General features: G+C 43.2%; 1 protein-coding gene and 1 pseudogene across 6 annotated transcripts in view; one reads left to right on the forward strand and one right to left on the reverse strand.

The window, feature by feature from the left end:
- The window catches only part of LOC145360108 (putative oxidoreductase YteT), a 264,299-nt gene that overhangs the window by 164,292 nt on the left and 79,575 nt on the right, over window positions 1-20,432 (reverse strand). The window lies entirely within an intron of this gene.
- LOC145360343 (U2 spliceosomal RNA) lies at window positions 2,544-2,750 on the forward strand (annotated as a pseudogene).

Consider the following 20,432-nt stretch of genomic DNA (forward strand, 5'->3'; position numbering starts at 1 on the left):
AAATCATGTAAACTAGAATAGAATCCCACAATGCAGAAGGAGGCCATTCAGCTCAAGTCTGCACCGAACACAATCCCAGCCAAGCTTCATCCTCACAAACCCATGTATTTACTTTAGCTAGTCCTCCTGACATTAAGGAGCAATTTAGCTTGGCCAATCCACCTAACCCTCACATCTTCGGACCATGGGAGGAAACCAGAGCATCTGGAGGAAACCCACACAGAATGTGCAAATTCCACACACACAGTGATCCAAGTTGGGAATCGAACCTGGGTACCTGGCGCTGTGAGGCAGCAGTGCTAACCACTGTGCCGCCCCTACACTCAGTCAGGATAGTCACCAACTTCAGGAAGCATAATGGAGGACATGCCCCAGTCTACATCAATGGCGATGAAATGGAAATGGTTGCGAGCTTCAGATGTCCCGATCACCAACAAACTGTCCTGGTCCCTTCCCGCCACGCTATAGTTAAGAAAGCCTACCAACGTCTCTATTTTCTCAGGAGGCGAAGAAAATTTGGCATGTCCGCAACAACCGTCACCAATGTTTACAGATACACCATCCTTTCTAGCTATATCACAGCTTGGTATGGCTCCTGCTCTGTCCAAGACTGCAAGCTACAAATGGTCATGAACTAAACCCAGTCCATCACACAAACTATCCTCCTATCCACTGACTTTGTTCATACTTGCTACTGTCTAGGAAAAGCAGCCAGCATAATCAAGCACCCCATGCACCCCAGTCATACTCTCTTCCACCTTCTTCCATCAGAAAACAAATACAAAAGTCTGAAGTCACTTACTAACCGACTCAAGAACGGCTTCTTCCCTGCTGTCATCAGACTTTTGAATAGACCTACCTCATTTTAAACTGATCTTTCTCTACACCCTAGCTATGACTGCAACACTACATTTTTCACCCTCTCTATGAACAGAGTGCTTTGTCTGTATTGAACAAGAAACAATACTTTTCACTGTATGCTAACACGTGACAATAATAAATCAAAGGTAAAAGCAGAAACCAGGAATGTGGGAGCAATGCACCCTCTCCATTGCGGACAAAGTCGTTGTCATTGGGTATGAAATATACTCTAGGGGTTGCTGTACCTGGTGCAGCTATGACCCATACCCCGATGCTGCACCGTAGCAGTCTCCTGAGCCATCTTCAAGTTATCTGGTGGTCCAAGATGGATCACGCACAAACCTCTGGATAAGGAAGGAAAAAATGCAAAAAAAAACACCCTCCTCCTGATAGCCACCTATTCTGTGGTTCCATCAAGCTGTGCATAGATCCTCGGTATGCAAACACCAAGTGTCATTACATACTGAGGTTCAACCTGACCAGCTAATGCAAAGCATGGGTCTGGCCATGTTAAAAGTCTGACAACACCAGGTTTTAGTCCAACCTATTTATTTGATAATATACTCACTAGCTAGTGAGTATATTATCAAATAAATAGGTTGGACTAAAACCTGGTGTTGTCAGACTTTTTACTGTGTTTACGCCAGTCCAACGCCGGCTTACCCACATCTGGCCATGTTGCCATGGAACGCTCCAAGTAGTTGGCCTATGCCATATCACTTGTCCCACGTGGAAAACTTTGTTCAAAAAAACACAAGGTGATCAGGCAGCGGTCTACATATAGTGTCCTTGAGGTCCTGAGGGAAAAGGAGATGGTGGATCCTGTATGATGGTTCCCCAAGCAGATTGTCAGTGTCTTTTGGCAGAATGCCTATTCACCAGAACTTTAAAACAAGCATCAAGGCCTCGCCTGGCTGGTGATGAAAAAGGCACTCCCTGACAGGTCCTTCATGCACACCCAATGTCTTTACAACACCACATGCTGTCCTTGAATTGGCAGGACGGGGGGTGGGGGGGGGGGCGCACAAAGAGATGGTTGCACACCTCTTTGTGGAATGTGCCTTTGCAAAAAAGGTCTGGGGATGTGCATCCCCAGCAGCTCTGAAATACAGGACTTTGTGCTCTGCAGGCTGTTTCCAAGGTAGCACACCCAAACAAATATCAACTGCTATTACAGGATCATCAGCTTGGCGAAAAACACTCTTTGGTCTGCTCAAAACTTGTTGATATTCCAGAACAAAGAATCGTCCTTGATCGAGTACTGCAGACTGGCACGTTCCAAGATCCAGGGCTGCATGTCGGGGGAAGCACTTGAGCTTGGGGCAGTTGCCACCAAGGCACAATGGGGAAAGATCACTGCATAAGGCCATTCAACCAATGTTCACGGAGGGGCTGGTAACCTCACACTATGTACTTTATTCCTAACCATACGTAACTGTACTAAAGCACCAAAGCACAATATGACTGATGTATGTAATTTGAAAAGAATTGTGCTGTCTGTAATGAAAGTATTGAAATGTTTGTAATGTTTTCATTACTGAACTGAAACACCTCAGAGTGCTCCTTGATCTCTGAGAAAATCTGGATATACTAATACTTTACTGTTATAACAATTTAAGATGTTTCGTAGCGCGTCTTTAGATTTTATAGGAATAAAGCATATTTTTTTCAAAGAAACTGCAAAACCTTCTTGGCCTTTTGGCTAAGATCAAGATGAAATGCATTGTCTTGTCAACTTGAACCTTGTATGTTTCTCTTGTGGGGACCATGAATTAGATTCAATTTAAATTTGAATTGGTTTTTTGGAGCAAGCAAAGAGTTGGATTAAGGACTTGTCCTGTTCACTCTGCACATTGGCTTTGTAACTTTAAGAATGTAGTAAAATCTTTTAAAAAAAGCTATGCAAAGACTGGGCATGGGAGGCATGACCAATGGGCAAGAGTGGATTGGAGACTGGACACGAGAGGCATGCTAAAGATGGAGCAGAGGCTGGACATGAGAAGCAGAGACGTAGAGGCATTCAGCCATAAACCCACAGGTGGTACCTTCACACCATTGGCTCCTCAGCCAAGCACATACAACGAAATGTCTGAACTTGTGGTTCCTCTCAGACTGAGCAGGATTACTATTGCAACAACACATTTTATCATCAGTGGAGGTTGAAAACAGAAGGCAGACAAAAGTGGGAGGCTGTCTGGGGAAGGAAGACAGACTATCCAGGCCATGAGGGAGGCTGTCTTGGGAAAGGATGACAAACTGCCGGGACAGGGAGCGAGTGAATGCGAAGGTCCACGCAATGAAGGAAAGGGCTTTGCTTGTTGGTCTGGGTGTCCTGTGGTTGGGAAGGAGAGGGATCTCATGGCAGGGATAGTGAAAGAGAGATGGTTTAAAGGACGGGGTTGGTGCTGTCTACAGTGGGGTCCTAGGTATTGAACTGACAGTACTGGGCAAGAAAAGGAACAGTTCAGTAAGATAGTAAATTGGATTCGATAGGGTGGCAAGCTAGGGTAATAGTGGGGTGGCTAAAGGTTTCATCGGGGTGCATCAGAAGGGGAGGGTCACAGAAATGGAAGGAACAGATGGGTTGGGGATCTGGATGGGCATGGGGGTGGTATCAGGTGTAGGTTCAGAGGGGAGAGAAGGCATGTGGAGGGTGATGGTTAAAGGTGCAAGGCTAATGGGGAAAGGTGATAGAGGGGAGAGGAATGCTTATATTGGGTGGGTTAGAGGTGATGGGGGCTAGTTGGTGGGTGACAGGGAAAGGTAGGTGGTGGTGAATTGAGTCTGGAATGTCTGGATGGCATAATGATTAGCACTGCTGCCTCACAGCGCCAGGGACCGGGGTTCACTTCGGTAAATGGATATGGTACAATAATAATGTTTTTTTTTCTCTTTTTCATTCACAGGTTTTAAGTCAGTCTGCCTTGTGTCCAACGAGGGGCATACACACGATGGGTCGTACTTGGGCTGCTCTTGGTTGTTCGAGATTGGCCTAGTGCTTCATGGCGCTAGTGTGTGCTTAAACTGGACCAGATACTGGGCAAGACGACAGTTCAGTGACTATCTCTGATTGCTGTGCAGACACATGGATTTGGGCCGGTATCTGTGGGAGTTTGCGCATTCTCCCCGTGCTTGCGTGGGTTTTCTCTGGGTGCTCCAGTTTCCTCCCACACCCCAAAGATTGTGCTATTAGGCTGACTGGCAGGAATAAATTGTCCCTAAATTAGTTTCCCTCAATGTGGATGGCCACAAAAGACAAGGGTCATGGGTGGAGGGGGGGACTGGTGGTGTTAAGATGGCGGCGCAGGCTCGTTGGGCCGAAGGGCCTGTTTCCCAGGCTGATTTTGTTCTTTGGACTATGAAGAGAGACTAAATAAACTAGATTTGTACTCGTTAGAGTTTAGAAGGATGAGGGGGGATCTTATAGAGACGTATAAGGTAATGAAGGGGATGGATAGGGTAGAGGTAAAAAGATTCTTCCTGCTTAGAAAGGATAGCAGGACTAGAGGACACAGCCTCAAGATTGAGGGGGGGGGGGGGGCGGCGGGGTAGTGGCAGTTTAGATCAGAGTTGAGGAGGAACTTCTTCACTCAAAGGGTGGTGAATCTCTGGAATTCTCTGCCTGTTGAAGTGGTAGAGGCTACCTCACTAAATATATTTAAGTCATAGGTAGATAGGTTTTTGATAGACAGGGGAATTAAGGGTTATGGGAAGAAAGCGGGAAAGTGGAACTGATCCACTTCAGATCAGCCATGATCTTATTAAATGGCAGGGCAGGCTTGAAGGGCTAGATGGCCTACTCCTGCTCCTACTTCTTATGTTCTTATCAGCACAGGTATAAAAGAAGAGGGCAGTGGGACAATAGGCAGAGACAGCAACTGCCATCTTCCAAAGTAACAGCCTCATTTATGTCTTAACAGAAAGCCTCATCTCGATAGCGAAGGTACCAAAGAAGACAGAAGTTCCAGACAGAAGAATCGACAGAGGAAGCCCAGAATATTCCACCAAACCTGGTTGTAATTTAGAGAGCGACTAAAATTCTAATTTTTTTTGCTAATAAGAACATAAGAAATAGGAGCAGGAGTAGGCCAACTAGCCCTTCGAGCCTGCCCCGCCATTCAATAAGATCATGGCTGATCTGTCGTGGCTCAGTTCCACATTCCCGCCCTCTCCCCATAACCCTTAATCCCCTCTCTCATCAAAAACCCATCAACCCGCGTCTTAAAAATATTTAGCGAGGCAGCCTCCACCACTTCAATGGGCAGAGAATTCCAGAGATTCACCACCCTTTGAGTGAAGAAGTTCCTCCTCAACTCTGTTCTAAACCGCCCCCCCCTTTATCTTGAGGCTATGCCCCCTAGTCCTACTATCCTTTCTGAGCAGGAAGAGTCTCTCCACCTCTATCCTATCCATCCCATTCATCATCTTATACGTCTCAATGAGATCTCCCCTTATTCTTCTAAACTCTAACGAGTACAAGCCTAATCTATTCAGCCTCTCCTCATAGCTCAACCCCCTCAACTCCGGAATCAGCCTAGTAAACCTCCTCTGCACTCCCTCCAAGGCTAAAATATCCTTGCGCAAGTACGGCGCCCAAAACTGCACACAGTACTCCAGCTGCGGCCTCACCAACGCCCTATACAGCCGCAGCAAGACCTCCCTACTTTTATATTCAATCCCCCTCGCGATGAAAGCCAGCATCCCATTCACCTTCCTGACCACCTGCTGCACCTGCAAGCTGGGTTTTTGCGACTCATGCACAAGGACCCCGAGGTCCCTCTGCACTGTCGCCTGCTGCAGTTTTTCTCCACGCAAGTAATAATCCTTCCTACCATTATTCCTACCAAAGTGGACCACCTCGCACTTGCCAACATTAAATTCCACTTGCCATTTCCTGGCCCATTCGCCCAGCCTATCTATATAAGTGAGAATTATACTTATTTAAACAGCATTTCATTAGAATCATGTGTTATTCGGTTTCTTAATAGTTTAGTTAACTTGTTTGCCGTTAGTTAGATAAATAAATTGTTACTTATTGACTTTAAACAGTGTCAGGGAGTTGATTTAACTGCTAAAAGTTGCTGAAGCGCTACATCATACTAGTTCCCACTCACTTCAACAGATTATGAGGCGAGATACTCCTCTTTGAGCAGTTAGGTATTAATTCCCGGAGGGGGAATCCACCTTTTTCATAACACTTGCATGATATATGCCCAGGCTGCACAGTCACAAATGATGGCTAGTGCTTAATCATGCATATGTAGGATTATTGTGTAATGATTACGTTGATCATGTGAGAGAACAGAATCTATAGAAGTTAATCAACGGACTCTGATGGTGGCCCAACTTCCACACCTTTAAAGACACATAAACATTAAAACAACCAGCAGCCAAGTGGAATCCAGAATGTACACCTGTTCCATCTGTGTGCCTTTCCTTTCAATTTACTGTGTCTAGATGCAGCCCCGACATCCAAGACTGAGGTGGAGACAGCCTGTTGACTTCCATGCCTTGTTGGCTGTGATGACTTTGGTTGGAGTCTTCTGGTGGCCCAAGACCTAGAGGGTTCTGGCTTCCTAAGGGTCTCCTGCTCAAGTGCTTCTCAATCACCTGCTGGAGCCAATAGGCTCACTGGCGGGGGGGGGGTGGAGCAGCACCCTCAAAGTATGCTGGCCTGAAGCCCCAGAGTGCCCGACTGGCGCTCCTCCTCCTTGTGGGTGCTCAATGGCACATCCCTGAATCCTGGAGCAGAAAGGCAATTGCTAGAGCAGTGGAGTGTAGGTCCAAGCGCACATCTAGCATGACTGTGTCCTACTGGACCTGCATCTCCAAGGTGCCTTCACCCTTTCCATGGAGACAGCCAAGAGGTCGCATGCTGAAACCACAACAGCAGACAAAACATGCACAAATTCCTCCAGCCTTGAGTCTGGTCTGCGCATGGCATCTGTCATCTCTGCTTGATATTTCCCTGCTTGTCTCATCTCAATCAGATCTCTTATGGCTAAGTGCAGAGGTTCATTATTTACATGGGGCTCAGCAGGAGCCTGGTCGCCAGCAGTTCTGAGTATCAGAGACCTCTGCTGTCACTTCCTCTGCCAGATCATCAGTGTCGTGGCCAACAGATTATGACATCAAGCCTGCTCAAAAAATGTGCACCCACTGAGGTGAATGTCTGTGCTCGTGGGGGATGCAAGTGAACACTGTAACAATGCATCCTTTGAGGCACTATCCTCAAGAGGTGGGTTGGAGATGGGTCTGTGGATGGTCTCCCTTGCTGGTGCCTGGAACGGAGAAAATAAAGATTTTGTGAATGTCTAAGCAGGTTCCTTAATTAAAGCAATGTGTTACTCTGTGCGCATCTAACAGCCACAGACACATCCTCACTGGCTTCTGGGGGAGTCCTATCCTGCCTTCAGCACAGGCATTGTCCTGCTCCTCCCCAAGTAGCTTGATTGTCTCCACCTCTAAAAGGGTGGGTGAAGGTTCTGACATTAGGCAAGCTGCCCTAATCTTGCCCCGTTCCCTCCAGTTGTATGGACTCTTGCCCTGCAGAAAGACAGAAGGATTGGATGTCATCTCAATGGATGCATGAGCAGTTTAGGAGCATGTATGTCTGTGTCAAATCCTGAGCCCTTCCCAGTAAGTGATTAACCAGCAGAATGTTCTGCAAAAGGACTGAACATTGTGGCTGACACACATTCAGAACACATGTACTATGGTTTCCTCTGGGTGCTGCGGTTTCCTCCCACAGTCCAAAGATGTGGGGGTTAGGTTGATTGGCCATGCTAAAATTGCCCTTAGTGTCCTGAGATGCGTAGGATAGAGGGATTAGTGGGTAAATGTGTAGGGATGTGGGAATGGGGCCTGGGTGGGATTGTGGTCGGTGCAGACTTGATGAGCTGAATGGCCTCTTTCTGTACTGTAGGGATTCTATGACATGTTTATTGACTGCTGAGTCCTGCAATCCTAACTCTTGTCTGACATCCCTGTGCACTCACACATTTACATTGCCTTATAAGAGGATAGGAACACAGGAGCAGCAGTAGGCCATTCAGATGCCCTTAGCAGACAATGCTACTTACCCTAGTGGAGCACAAGGAGGAGTCACTGAATCATAGGTCACATGTTGCTTTCTCTGATCTCAGCAGAATCTTGAATAACAGCCAGACTGATGTTCCCAGCCTGCAGTGAACTAATAACTGTTCGATGATTTTTAAATATAGCATCAAGACCTTCAACCCCATGAGGGGTTGGCGACTTCCTGCCTGTCCCCATGGTGAGAATTGGTGAGCTCCTTGCATATGTAAAGAACTAAACAGCACAAGATCGCACCATGGTCAACCATCCTGCATTCCCCAGCAGAAATCACTTTCACCACCATGTCCAAATCAAACTTTGACTCCAGAATGAAGATTCCAGCTAATATCTCAGTATCTAGCCTGTTAAATTCTCTCATAACCACAAACATTTCAGCTTGTATTAAACACTTTCAATATCACTGCAACATATTTGAGCCATGGCCACTATTTAAAAATACATTAACAAAAGCAGTGTCTGCTATGATGGTGAACTGACAGTTTAATCCTGAGAAGAAAAGTCAAAGTAATTTAATTAAATTCTTTAACCAGAGTGATTATAGTATGGAATTTGCTATCATACAAAGTGGTTAAATAACATGGAATAAATTAATATGCTGATAGGTTTAAATGAACATAAGAACACAAGAAATAGGAGCAGGAGTAGGCCATCTAGCCCTTCGAGCCTGCCCCGCCATTCAATAAGATCATGGCTGATCTGTCGTGGCTCAGTGGTCAAGCAAGCACATATAACTCTAATGATGCAATTACCAGCTGGTCAAAGTAAAATGAACTGATAACCATAGACTTCCTGCACTCCAGCAGGGGCAACCAATACAGTACATAACTGACAACTATGCAATGATATCACACCATAGATTTGTACAAATTCATTCTTGGGCTATGAACAGCACTAATAAAAGCAACCATTTCTTCTTGAATCATGAGTGTTCTGGTGTAGCTGAGTATCTTGTTTGGTAATTTAGACTCAACTATGTTGATGTGCACGGGACTGCAGTCATAATAAGCCAGTTTAGGTAACAATGGCAGATTCCTTTCCCCAAAGGACTTTGAAGAGACTGGTGAGATTTTTAAAAATTTGACTGTTTTGCAGTTACTTTACTGATACCAACTTTTTATTTCCTGAACTGAATACAAATTTTCAAAGGACCGTAGTGGGATTTTGACTCAATTTTTTAAACTATTAAACAATGACTCTAGATTATTATCCAGTAAGATGGTCAGAAAAATCCCACCCTTTCTCCCTGGAAGGATCTCCCGGTTCCACTAAAGGCAATGCCCATGGCAGGTTCCCCAGCAGCAGGATCAACAAATCGTGCAGAACGCCGTAGATGTTGGTGGGGCTAGAAAATCCCACTGCCAGAAAACACACTGTGGGAGAGTCCAAAAAATCCTGCTCATATCTACAAGCCATGAATTTTGCCCAAGTTACAAGTTTGTGTTGCAAAAAGTATAAAATATATACAGAATGCAAAACTAGGAGTTACAAATTTGCAATTATCCACTGATGGGAAGCCAGTTTTGCTTCAAGACATTTTGAAACAATCCTAGCAAAGAACTGAAGAAGTCCCCTGTTGCTTTTGGAACTACATCTCTGCGAAGAATCAACACTTTCTGGTGAGGAAGGGACAACAGATTTGTCAGAGAAATAACAAACCTGCAGATCTTTCACCAGCAATGGCATCAATCTGTAAACCGCTGTACAATCTCATGTACACTGCTGCCGAGAATTGCATTTGTTAAATACGGGAGTCTTTACATTGACAAAGCTCAAGACACATTGTGAGCTTTATTCTTGTTATCCTAATGTTGCCAAAGTGGTCTGATAAATCACACCCGTGACAAGCCTAAAGATACACTTCAATTTTCTGCGCCTCTGTGATATTTATTATTTTGGGCTTATGTCCAACAAAGTAACAAACATTTAATACACAGAGACAGAATCAAAGGAAGAGCGAAAATGATAAGGGGGAAACACTGAATCGACTTGATAATTTGACCAGTTTGTTTCCGAATTAAACAATGCAGTTGGATAAATAACTGAGCAGACTTGTTATGACAGCATGGGCTTGGGTTGTAAACCCTTCATCTAAATTAAAACCTGTTTAATGTAGTCCAGCTTTACACCACATATGCATACCAATTCCAATTCTTAAACTGATGACATAAATTGCATCATTGCAGGGCTGGTAGGCTGGTACGGTGGTGCGATGGACATATCCAAGATTATTTAATTCTCTTACTACATGAGTTTCCTGCTGACTTGGCAAACCACTTAAACCACTAAGTCCCATATTTGATCACTAAGCAATCAGTTAATTGACCATAGCTAAGTAAGAGTGGTACAATTAGAATAGACACTGCATTTGTTGGTCAAAATGTTTTGGAATGTAATTAATGGGGGAGGATTAAAAGAGGCTTATCAAGTCCATTTGAATTATGCTAATAGAGTCTGGTTTTCCTTCCTGTGTGCTTAGTGGATATTACTCTTGTTAGAGTTTACCTAATATTGCCAGTGTTTGGATTATAACATAACGTAGCCAAACAGGAAGCAAGAGCAGAGCTCCAGCTATTGGAAAATATGTATCTTGTTCGCACTCATTCATAGCTGGAAAGGACAGCAGCCAAGGAAAGCTGAGTAAAATGTAATTCTGGAAATGTGCACACAATTGGATCATGTTTGAAATTATTCAATTTGGAAAGAAAAGGTTTCTGGTCTCTAGAATCACTGATCTGTAATGGTCATTCCAACCTTTATTACTGGATCTCGGAAATAATTCCTTTTGTTTAAGCTGCTTCTAAAGCATTTACAGGTAGAGTTTCCACAGCATTGTCCTTATCATTCACCATAGAATTTGTGAAAAAATGGTGGAAAACCACAGAAACAGTGTAAATGGTCATATACATTATTTCTCTGGAGTTTCTACCAAGCTATGAAGGACAATTGGGAGAACTGCTGCAGAACGCGGGTTGATGGGTTTTTGATAAGAGAGGGGATTAAGGGTTATGGGGAGAGGGCGGGAATGTGGAACTGAGCCACGACAGATCAGCCATGATCTTATTGAATGGCGGGGCAGGCTCGAAGGGCTAGTTGGCCTACTCCTGCTCCTATTTCTTATGTTCTTATGTTCTTATAAATTCTAACTTTGGGTTTCAAGTGATAACATTGAAGACAAACAGACAGAGACTGAAGTGTTGTTACAGTTACCAATTGATAGATTTGTTATTGGTTATGACTAAATACACTACATACATGACCCATGTTTGAAGTTTTTTTCCAAAAAAGTAAAAACCCCATTTTTCTATGATTCCATGGCACTTCATAGTTTCCACCCATACCTGCATGTCAAGAAGTTGCAATATGCAGTCTGAGTTTTTGATCTTTCATTTGAATGGACTGAGAACCATGGCTGTGCATTCACAAGTTTTCAACATGTGTAATCAGCATTCTCGACAAAAATCCAAACTTTGAAAGTTACCCCTAGAGGTTCTGCTTCACAGAGAAATGCATATGTTAATTCATCATCAAGTCCTACAAAAGATAAGAGCACATGGTGTAAGCAATAACATATTAGCATGTATAAAAGGGAAGCAGACAAAATGAATAAATGGGTCTTTTTTCCGGCTGGTAAGCAGTAACTCGTAGAGTGCTGCAGGGACCAGTGCTGGGTCCTCAACTATTTGCAATCTATAGTTTGAATAAAAGATCAAATGTATGGTAGCTAAATTTGTTGATGATAGCAAAGCAATATAAACAGGTTAAGTGAATGGGCAAAAATTTGGCAGATGGGAGTATAACGTGGGTAAAAGTGAACTTGTCCATTTTGGCAGGAAGAGTAGAAAAGCAGTGTTTCATTTAAATGGAGAGAGATTGTTGAACTTGGTGATACAGAGGGATCTGGGTGTCCTGGTACATGAATCAGATGGTACATGCAAATACAATGAGTGAATAAGAATGTATGTTGGCATTTATTGCAAGGAGAATGGAATATAAAAATGGGAAAATGTTATTGTAGCTGTACAGGGCCTGGGTGAGAGCACATCTGGAGTACTGAGATTTTTGGTCTCCTTATTTGAAAAAAATATATTCATGCTTCAGAAGAAGTTCAGAAGAGGTTCATTTGACTCATTCATGTAATAAAGGGCCGACCTTATGAAGAAAGGTTGAAATATTAGGCCTATACCTTTTGGAATTTAGAAGAATGAGAGGACATCTCCTATTGAGACAAATATGATCTTGAGGGGACTGGATGCTTCCTCTTGTGGGGGAAACTGGAACTCAGGGACATAGTTTAATAAGAGGTGTCTCTCTTAAGACACAGGTGAGGAGTATTTTTTTCCACTCAGAGGGTCTTTAGAGTGTGAAACTCAGTTCCCCAGAAAGTAGAGGAGGCTGGGTCTTTAAATTCATTCAAGGTTGAGTTAGATCGTTTTTTTGTTAAACAAGAGAGTCGAGGCTAATGGGGGCAGAAAGGAAAATGGAGCTGAGACCATAACCAGAACAATCATGATCTTATTGAATGGTGGTACAACACGAAGGGCCAAATGGCCTACTTCTGCTCCTGATTCACATATTTAATGTTCAGGTGTCTCAAACACTTCAAGTCCAAAATAAGGAATAGCTGAAAAAATTGCAAGTTGAAGAGCAGTGTTGGCAGGTCAGCTGATGTAAAGAGCAAGTATAGTTCTAGTTCTTGCGGACAGTCTATACTAAGTAAACTAACACAGGTGTGAGTGTGAAGGCAGACCTGACTCCACACATTAGTAGAGTTACAAATATCTGAAAGAATTCCAATATTATCCCTTGAGGGTCATGAATGAAACCAAGTCCATCAAGCCAACCAGCCTCCTACCCATTGACACTGTCTACACTTTCCGCTGTCTCAGAAAAGCAGCCAGCATAATTAAGGACCCCATGCACCCCGGACATACTCTCTCCCATCTTCTTCTGTCAGGGAAAAGATACAAAAGTCTGACAACACATATCAACAGACTCAAGAACAGCTTGTTCCCTGCTGCCATCAGACATTTGAATGGACCTATCTCGCATTAAATTGATCTTTATCTACATCCTAGCTATGACTGTAACACTACATTCTGCCCTCTCTCCTTTCCTTCTCTATGAACAGTATGCTTTGTACAGCACACACAAAACAATACTTTTCACAGTACACTAACACATGGGACGTTGCAACAGTAGTTGGATTTCATCTCTGATCTAATAAATTATTACTATTCAAAGAAGAGTGTTCAGACAAGTATTTATCTCTCAACAGGTTCGGGTGACCTGGCCATTTATCACTTTGCTATTTGTGAAATCTTGCTTTGCACAAAATTAGTTATTACATTTCCTACATTATAGCAGCAACTACACTTTCTAAATACTTTATTGGTTGCAAGATGTATTGGAATGTCTTGAAGTTATGAGTGAAACTAAACTATATAAAAGTAAGTTTTCCTTCTTTATTAGCATTCATTGACTTCTCCAAATGGGTGGAGTTATTTCCCATCGGATGTTAAACAACCAAGGGAACTGCTGAGAATTTGGTGTCGAGAAAGTTAGCAGGCTAATGGCTGACAATCACATGTGATCAAAACATCAGGCTAGGGACACTATTCCTCTCTTTCTACCAACAGTGAGGCTGGATGCTTCTTGCAATCTCCTTGAGGTTGATACCAGAAAGAGCTTTACTGAGTTCTGCTATACCACCCCAATGTCAAGTGTGCCCGGACAACGTAGGTAGAGGCAGATCCTGGCTGAAATGGGCCCCATGTGTGATTCAAAAGCCAGTTTACAAGTAACAATCAATCATGGGGCAATAACTAATGATTTACTGTAGTTTCTTCAGGTTGATGTGAAGTACAGAAAACCATAGTAATGGGCAGAGATGACTTAAGACACTGAAATATTTAAATAGAAATAAGTGAAATTTCTTGGACATTGAATAGACAAACCACTGCATTTTTTTTTAAACAGAAACTCAGAAGTATTTCAGGCAGAGGAAAATACTGGAACTATGGGAAAAAAAACAGGGCAATGGGTTTCATTTTGGATACACTGACAAAAAGCAGGTGTAGACACAGTAGCCAGAATTTCACATTCCCATGCTAGCAGATTTTTAATTGGTAGACAGGATGGAACTTGAGTTTGAAGAAACAGGATACCCTCTGGCTTCCCACCCATTCCAACCAGAATCACAAAATATTACAGTGCAGAAGAGGCCCTTTGGCCCATCAGGTCTGCACCGATGCACGAAATGCCCTGACCTGCCCACCTAATCCCACTTGCCAGCACTTGGCCCATTGCCTTGAACGTTATGATGTGCCAAGTACTCATCAAGGTACTCTTTAAAGGATATGAGGCATCCTGCTTCCACCAGCTATCAGGCAGTGCATTCCAGACCATCATCGCCCTCTGAGTAAAAAAGATTTTCCTCAAATCCTGCCTAAACCTCCCACCCCTCACTTTTAACTTGTGTCCCCTCATAATTCAACTAAGGGGAACAACTGCTCCCTATCCATCCTATCCATGTCCCTCAGTCTTGAACACTTCAATCAGATTGCCCCTCAGTCCTCTCTGCTCCAACAAAAACATCTGCACCTATCCAACCTCTCTTAATAACTTAAATGTTTCATCGCAGGCAGCATCCTGGTAAAGCTCCTCTGCACCCCTCCAGTGCGTACACGTCCTTCCTGTAAAGTGGCAACCAGAACTGCACACAGTACTCCAGCTGTGGCCTCACCAAAATTCTATACAACTCCATCATGAGCTCTCTGCTTTTGTAATCTATAGCCTGATTGATAAAGGCAAGTGTGCCATATGCCTTTTTCACCACCCTATTAACCAGATTTCCGCCTTCATAGATCTATGAACAAACATGCCAAGATCCCTTTAGACTTGGAACTTTCCACTCTCAGATCTTTCATAACATACTTCCTTGTCAAATTACTCCTTCCAAGTTGCATCACCTCACACTTTTCAGTGTTAAATTCCATCTGCCACTTATCTGCCTATTTGACCATTTCATCTATATGTTCCTGTAACCCAAGATGCTCAACGTCACTACAGTTGTGAAGAACTATATTTGACTTGAAACATTGGGCAGAATTTTAGATTCACCCAGCAGGTTTTCGGCAGTTGGTGACCAAAAATTTCTCAGATGGCCTTCCCACTGGGTTCTTGAGCATCCCAACCTCTCTGCAGTGTTACGCTTGGCTGGGGAGGCCTAGGGCGGTTCACCCATCCTTGCCTTAGTAGAGGCCGGGGGCGGAGGGCGGGCATGTTTAGGGATGGCAGGTAGAGACTGGCAGGAGGGGTTCAGGGATGGAGGGTTCAGGCTGGCATGATGGGTTCGGGGATGGCAGGGGTAGAGTGAAAATAAGTTGCATTCAGGCCTTGCATGGGAAGGCAGTGGGGGGGGATGTGCCTCCCTTTTAACATTGGGTGCCTCCTCCCCCAGATGTTCCAGCTACTGCAGGTCCTCCCTCCTCCCCCTAATCTAACTCCCTCTGTCCATTTCCCTGGGCACCTCACCTCCCACCCTGAGACACCCACATTTACCTGATCTTGGAATCCCAGGTCTTAGGCTCCAGAAATTGTATGCAGTCCCAGTCCTGTTCACTGCAGGTGATTGGCCAGCAGATCTCGGAGGATCTGGGTGAGGTGTGGAAGTCCCACTTCCAGCCAATTAATGCTTGTTGGAGTATTAAATAGCTGTTGGTCAGGCATTAACGGTGGAGACCAATTCCTCAGCTGGCAGTGAAGGGAAACCCTGCCACTTACTTGTTTTTCTATCCAGAGACGCTGACAGACCTGCTGAGTTTTCCTGTGATTTGTTTTGCTTTAGATTTCCAGTATCTGCACTATTTTGCTTTGACTTAACTCCATTGAATGACCGTTTAAAGCATGGTAACAATTATATTTAGTTATCTTATCTGCAAATAACAGTCTAATTCAAATTATAAAAATATACAATAAACTTTGCTTCAAAAGATATTCATCCATACAAATGTATTACTGAATATTTACTGGGCTGAAATGGTTAAGTTGTAATATTGACTAGAGCTAGACTTGCTATGCTCAGCCGGCTATGTACCTTTTCAGTTTGTGCCGCAAGGTTTGACAGATGAAGTATTTTAAAAGTGACAAGTTTTTGGAGAAATTAAACAGTAGATAAAAAAGGCACATTGCAGAATAAGACTAACCACTCGAAGTAACAATGTCATGCTGTCCTTTAAGAGTCTTTGCTTGTGGCAAGACCACAGCAGCTGCAGACAGAAGGTTTTCTTAACAGTTTAACACATTTTATTCCAGGTAGAAGTTTTGTTTCAAGTACTTCTTACTTCATGTTCCCCTTCCCCCACATTAACCCTGACACATATACGTTAACCATTCAGATTTGGCATTGAAGACAGAGAAGAAGAGGAATTTTCTCTCAGAGTCATTATGATCTTTTATTGTGTTACGACCTAGGTGGAAGGAATGCAGTTTCTCTAGTCCCACTACTCCAGAGGTCACTATCACTAAATGTTTTCTTCGCTCACCAAAATGGCCAAATGGTTACTTTCACTAATGTTACACCCAAAATAGAAGGGACTTTAACTAGGCTTCTTTCAAAATAAATTAATGATTGATTTATTATGTAGCGATACTTTTTAAAAACACACACAAACGAAAAAACAACTAGGCTCTCTGCAGAGATTGGCATAGCGAAAAAACACTTTTCCCAATGGGAATACTTTATGAAAGAGGATAGCTTTCAAAGGGTTTTGACGCTGTTGATCTGGTGGTCCTGCATGTGAAGGCAGCTCACTAGTCATGGTAGACGCCTGGAAATTCCTTCCAGAGAAGCTTCAGTGAATCCCTGTCCTTGAAATTTCTCTCTTGTTGTAGCTTCTCTAGGTTTAAAATACAGGTGAGTAATGTTGCAATGGGGGCCTTTTGGCTGAAGGTGGATATTAAAACTGAACTCCAGGTAAGACAGAAAGAGACATTTTCCTTTTCAGTTTACTGTCAAAACACAGTTCAAAAAGACATGTTCAAACAGAACTCATCTCAGGTCAGGTGTTTTTCAGAAAGTCAGCAGAGGCTCACAATCTGAAAACAGCTTTTTTTCCTCCACCAGCAAATAACTCAAGTAAACAATTGGTTCTTATCTGGCCATGACTTGTAGGTCATTTAGCTGAAGTCATGAAAGTCTGCTCACAGTCCAAAGTGGTCTGTTAACGTTTAAAAGAAATTCAGGCCTATTTGCAAGAAATTCTAAATAATTAAAGTTTATTTATTAGTCACAAGTCAGGCTTACATTAACATTGCTATGAAGTTACTGTGAAATTCCTCTAATCACCAAGGTCCGGCACCTGTTCAATGCACCTATGAGCACGTGTGGTTGGAAACCAGGGCACGCGGAGGAAACCCACGCAGACACAGGAGAATGTGCAAACTCCACATAGACAGTGACCCAAGCCAGGAATCGAACCCAGGTCCCTGGCACTGTGAAGCAGCAATACTAACCACTTTGCTACCGTGCCACCCCCAATATCCTTCAAAGTCCTTCCGAAAGAAAACATGGCACAGTAAAATTCTAGCCTATGGGAACTGGAATGAGCAAGGGGCGGACCATGGAAATACCCTTGGGACTCGGCCGAGCAGGGCCATAAAATCCTGCCCACAGTTCTTGGAGGTACTGTGCTATTACTTCCACTTCTTCTTTGGGCTGCTACGACTGGGCAGGTGGCAGTTTTAAGATACCTAAAAGCAGGAATTCAGAACTGGTGTGAGGAAGGAGGTTGGGGTAGGAAGCAAGAGATCCAATGTCATACCATCTGCAGCCTGCTCATCATGCCAGACAGCAGGATGATAGTGTGCTAGGAGTTGAGAAGGGATAGAAAGTAGGAACATCTTGTCATCTGCAATGTCCTCATCAATGCCAGCAACTCCATGATGCAGACAACCATTTCCATTGTAGGACTCAAGAGATGCAGGCATCTTTTTCACACTGGTTCTATTGTCCCATACATTGTTGCTTCGTTGTGCAAGAGAGAGGGCAAGATGGCAGTGGTTGTGTTTTACTTTATTTGGGCAATGTGCCTGCATAGCTGAATAGATGGAGCATTGAGAAGGCAGAGAGAGATGGCTATGAGGCTGGCAAAACTGAAAGCTGCGTGAGGATGAAGTGGTACATCTGGATTTTGGTTGTAAGTCCCAACTGGCAGGGTGCATTGAGCTGCATGAGATTATTGTTGTGTTGGTTAAGAGGTGTCACATGAAAATGGATTCACTGACCAACCCAATTGAGGTTATTGGACTACTTGTTGCATTGTTGCCATCCTCAGAAGTTGAGCTTTCTGAAGCCCGACCTTGAGGAGCCTCCTAGCCCCCCTCCAACATTTATCCTCTTACCTACCTCCAACGATAATGTCTCCACCGCCCTGGAACCATATCTCTGACTGCTCTTCATATTGCTATTATTTAAATTGTAGCAATATTCTGATGTGGACTTTCCTGTTAAGAGGGCTAACCTGCCTGAAGGAAAAGAGGTTTGCTCGTTTTCTGAATATTACTACTGGGCTCCCTGGTGCACGGAGGCAGGCAGGAGCATTAAGAAGATGGTAGTTGTGTGGGACCCATTAGATCAGATGCTTTCTCAATCTGAATGGGTGCAAACAGACTTCAAATCGAACCCCTGCACCTGAAAAATTGAGAAAATTTAATTTCCAACCCAAAATTAATGCAAAAAATTATCAACACTCATGATTGCCAACATTTGCAGTGCACATCAAGTTATGTGATTGATAGATTTTTTAAATTTCAAATTAACTCACAATATACGTGAGAAACTTAAAACACACCAAAAGTAATCAAATTTCACGTTTTCCATGTGACTCACAAGCCTTTATGCAAAACTTCAGATATCAACATTTGACAGTGTTGGCACCCAAGTTAAAAATCAAATGTTCCCCAAAAAAATTAACTATCATACACAAAAATACAAATCCCGTAGCCAGTGGGAAAAATGGCAAACAAATGTTCCATCTAGCTGTTTCTGTGTCAAGGGAACATCTCTGGAAAGCTTCAAAATTACCTGAGGAATTCCAACCAACATGCCCTTTTAAGGCATAAAGGAATTCTGACTAAACAAAATTCACCATTCTCAGGGAAAATCAATTACCTTTGGCTGAGGACTAAAAATCTGACTTTTTTTGGCACCAGGTTGAACTTTTAAGTCCCCTTTTCAGAACAGCTACGCACGTCTTTGACATCTGTCTGCAGATTGGAGTGAATACCTCTGAATTCATTTAGAAAATGGTGGCAGGGAGATAATTGGACCAAGTCAGGGCAGGCAGGAGAGAGGGAGGATGAAGTGAAGACAAGGGGATTTAGAGTTAAAACGGAAAGGAAAAAAATAGGGAAGGAGGAAGTGGGAAAGAGAGGAGTGGGTGGAAGGGCAGAGAAAAGGGGAGAGGTTAAGGAAAGAAGAGAGGGAGGGGCAATAGAGAAAGAGAATGGGTGAGAGGAATGTAAGATGCAAGGCGGCATAAAAGCACAAAGTAATAGTAAACATATTGGGGAACAAAGTCTACACATTTCTATTTAAAAAAAAAATCATGCTGATATTTAAAGACAGCTGACATATTAAAGCATGTTGCAGCAAAGAAAAATATAACACGCCCAAAAACATCGATATGTCTGCTTACCTCTGTTTCTGGGTGGTCCACACTCAATTCATTGATGTTAAGATGCAGACAATATTTAAGAAAAACCAATCAATCTTACACTAAATGTAATTAAGAGGTTGTAATTTTGGAACAGCTTCTAGAACAATTCACTTTCCCATTGCACCCCATCAACAGCAGAAATATTCCTAACATTGCTAAAAGGTATTTCCCGAATTTTTCCCCTTTCCTTTCCTTCCCTCCTTCTATCCTGAAGGCTTTGGTTCATATTGCTTATTACTGTTAACCGTCCTATGATATCACACCTCCTTAGCCTTTGGGTGCAGGTGGTGTATATCAGCTATTCGCTGTGATAATAGTGGCACATGGCCCAGGGGAATTGAGGCTTACTGTAATCCTCCAATCAGCATTCTAATTAAAATCAGGTAGCTCTACATGTACAGAGCTTGAATCTGGAACCTTCCTCATCTATAAACACAGAAATACACCAGACTAATTTTCTAATCCTTGGATTTGTCACAAGCAAACCTTGATGTTTGTAATGCAATAGATTTTAATAAGTTCACAGTATTTGGTTCAAGCATTGTTTGACACTTGCCCAAGTTTAATCAGGAGAACTTGGCTGAGAGCAAACTCTATTTTGCATTAATTCAACACATCTTCTGGTGGATGCACAAAGTGATATTAGCTTTCATTCAGTGGAAATGGTCTTGCCTCTGAAGCAGTGGGTCATAAAATGCAATTCCAGAATCCTGAGCCTATAATCCAACAGACACAGGACTAAGGTAGTGCTGCATT

Source organism: Carcharhinus amblyrhynchos, chromosome 30 (genome assembly GCF_965287045.1).
Source record: "Carcharhinus amblyrhynchos chromosome 30, sCarAmb.v2.hapA, whole genome shotgun sequence".
NCBI classification, from domain to species: Eukaryota; Metazoa; Chordata; class Chondrichthyes; order Carcharhiniformes; family Carcharhinidae; genus Carcharhinus; species Carcharhinus amblyrhynchos.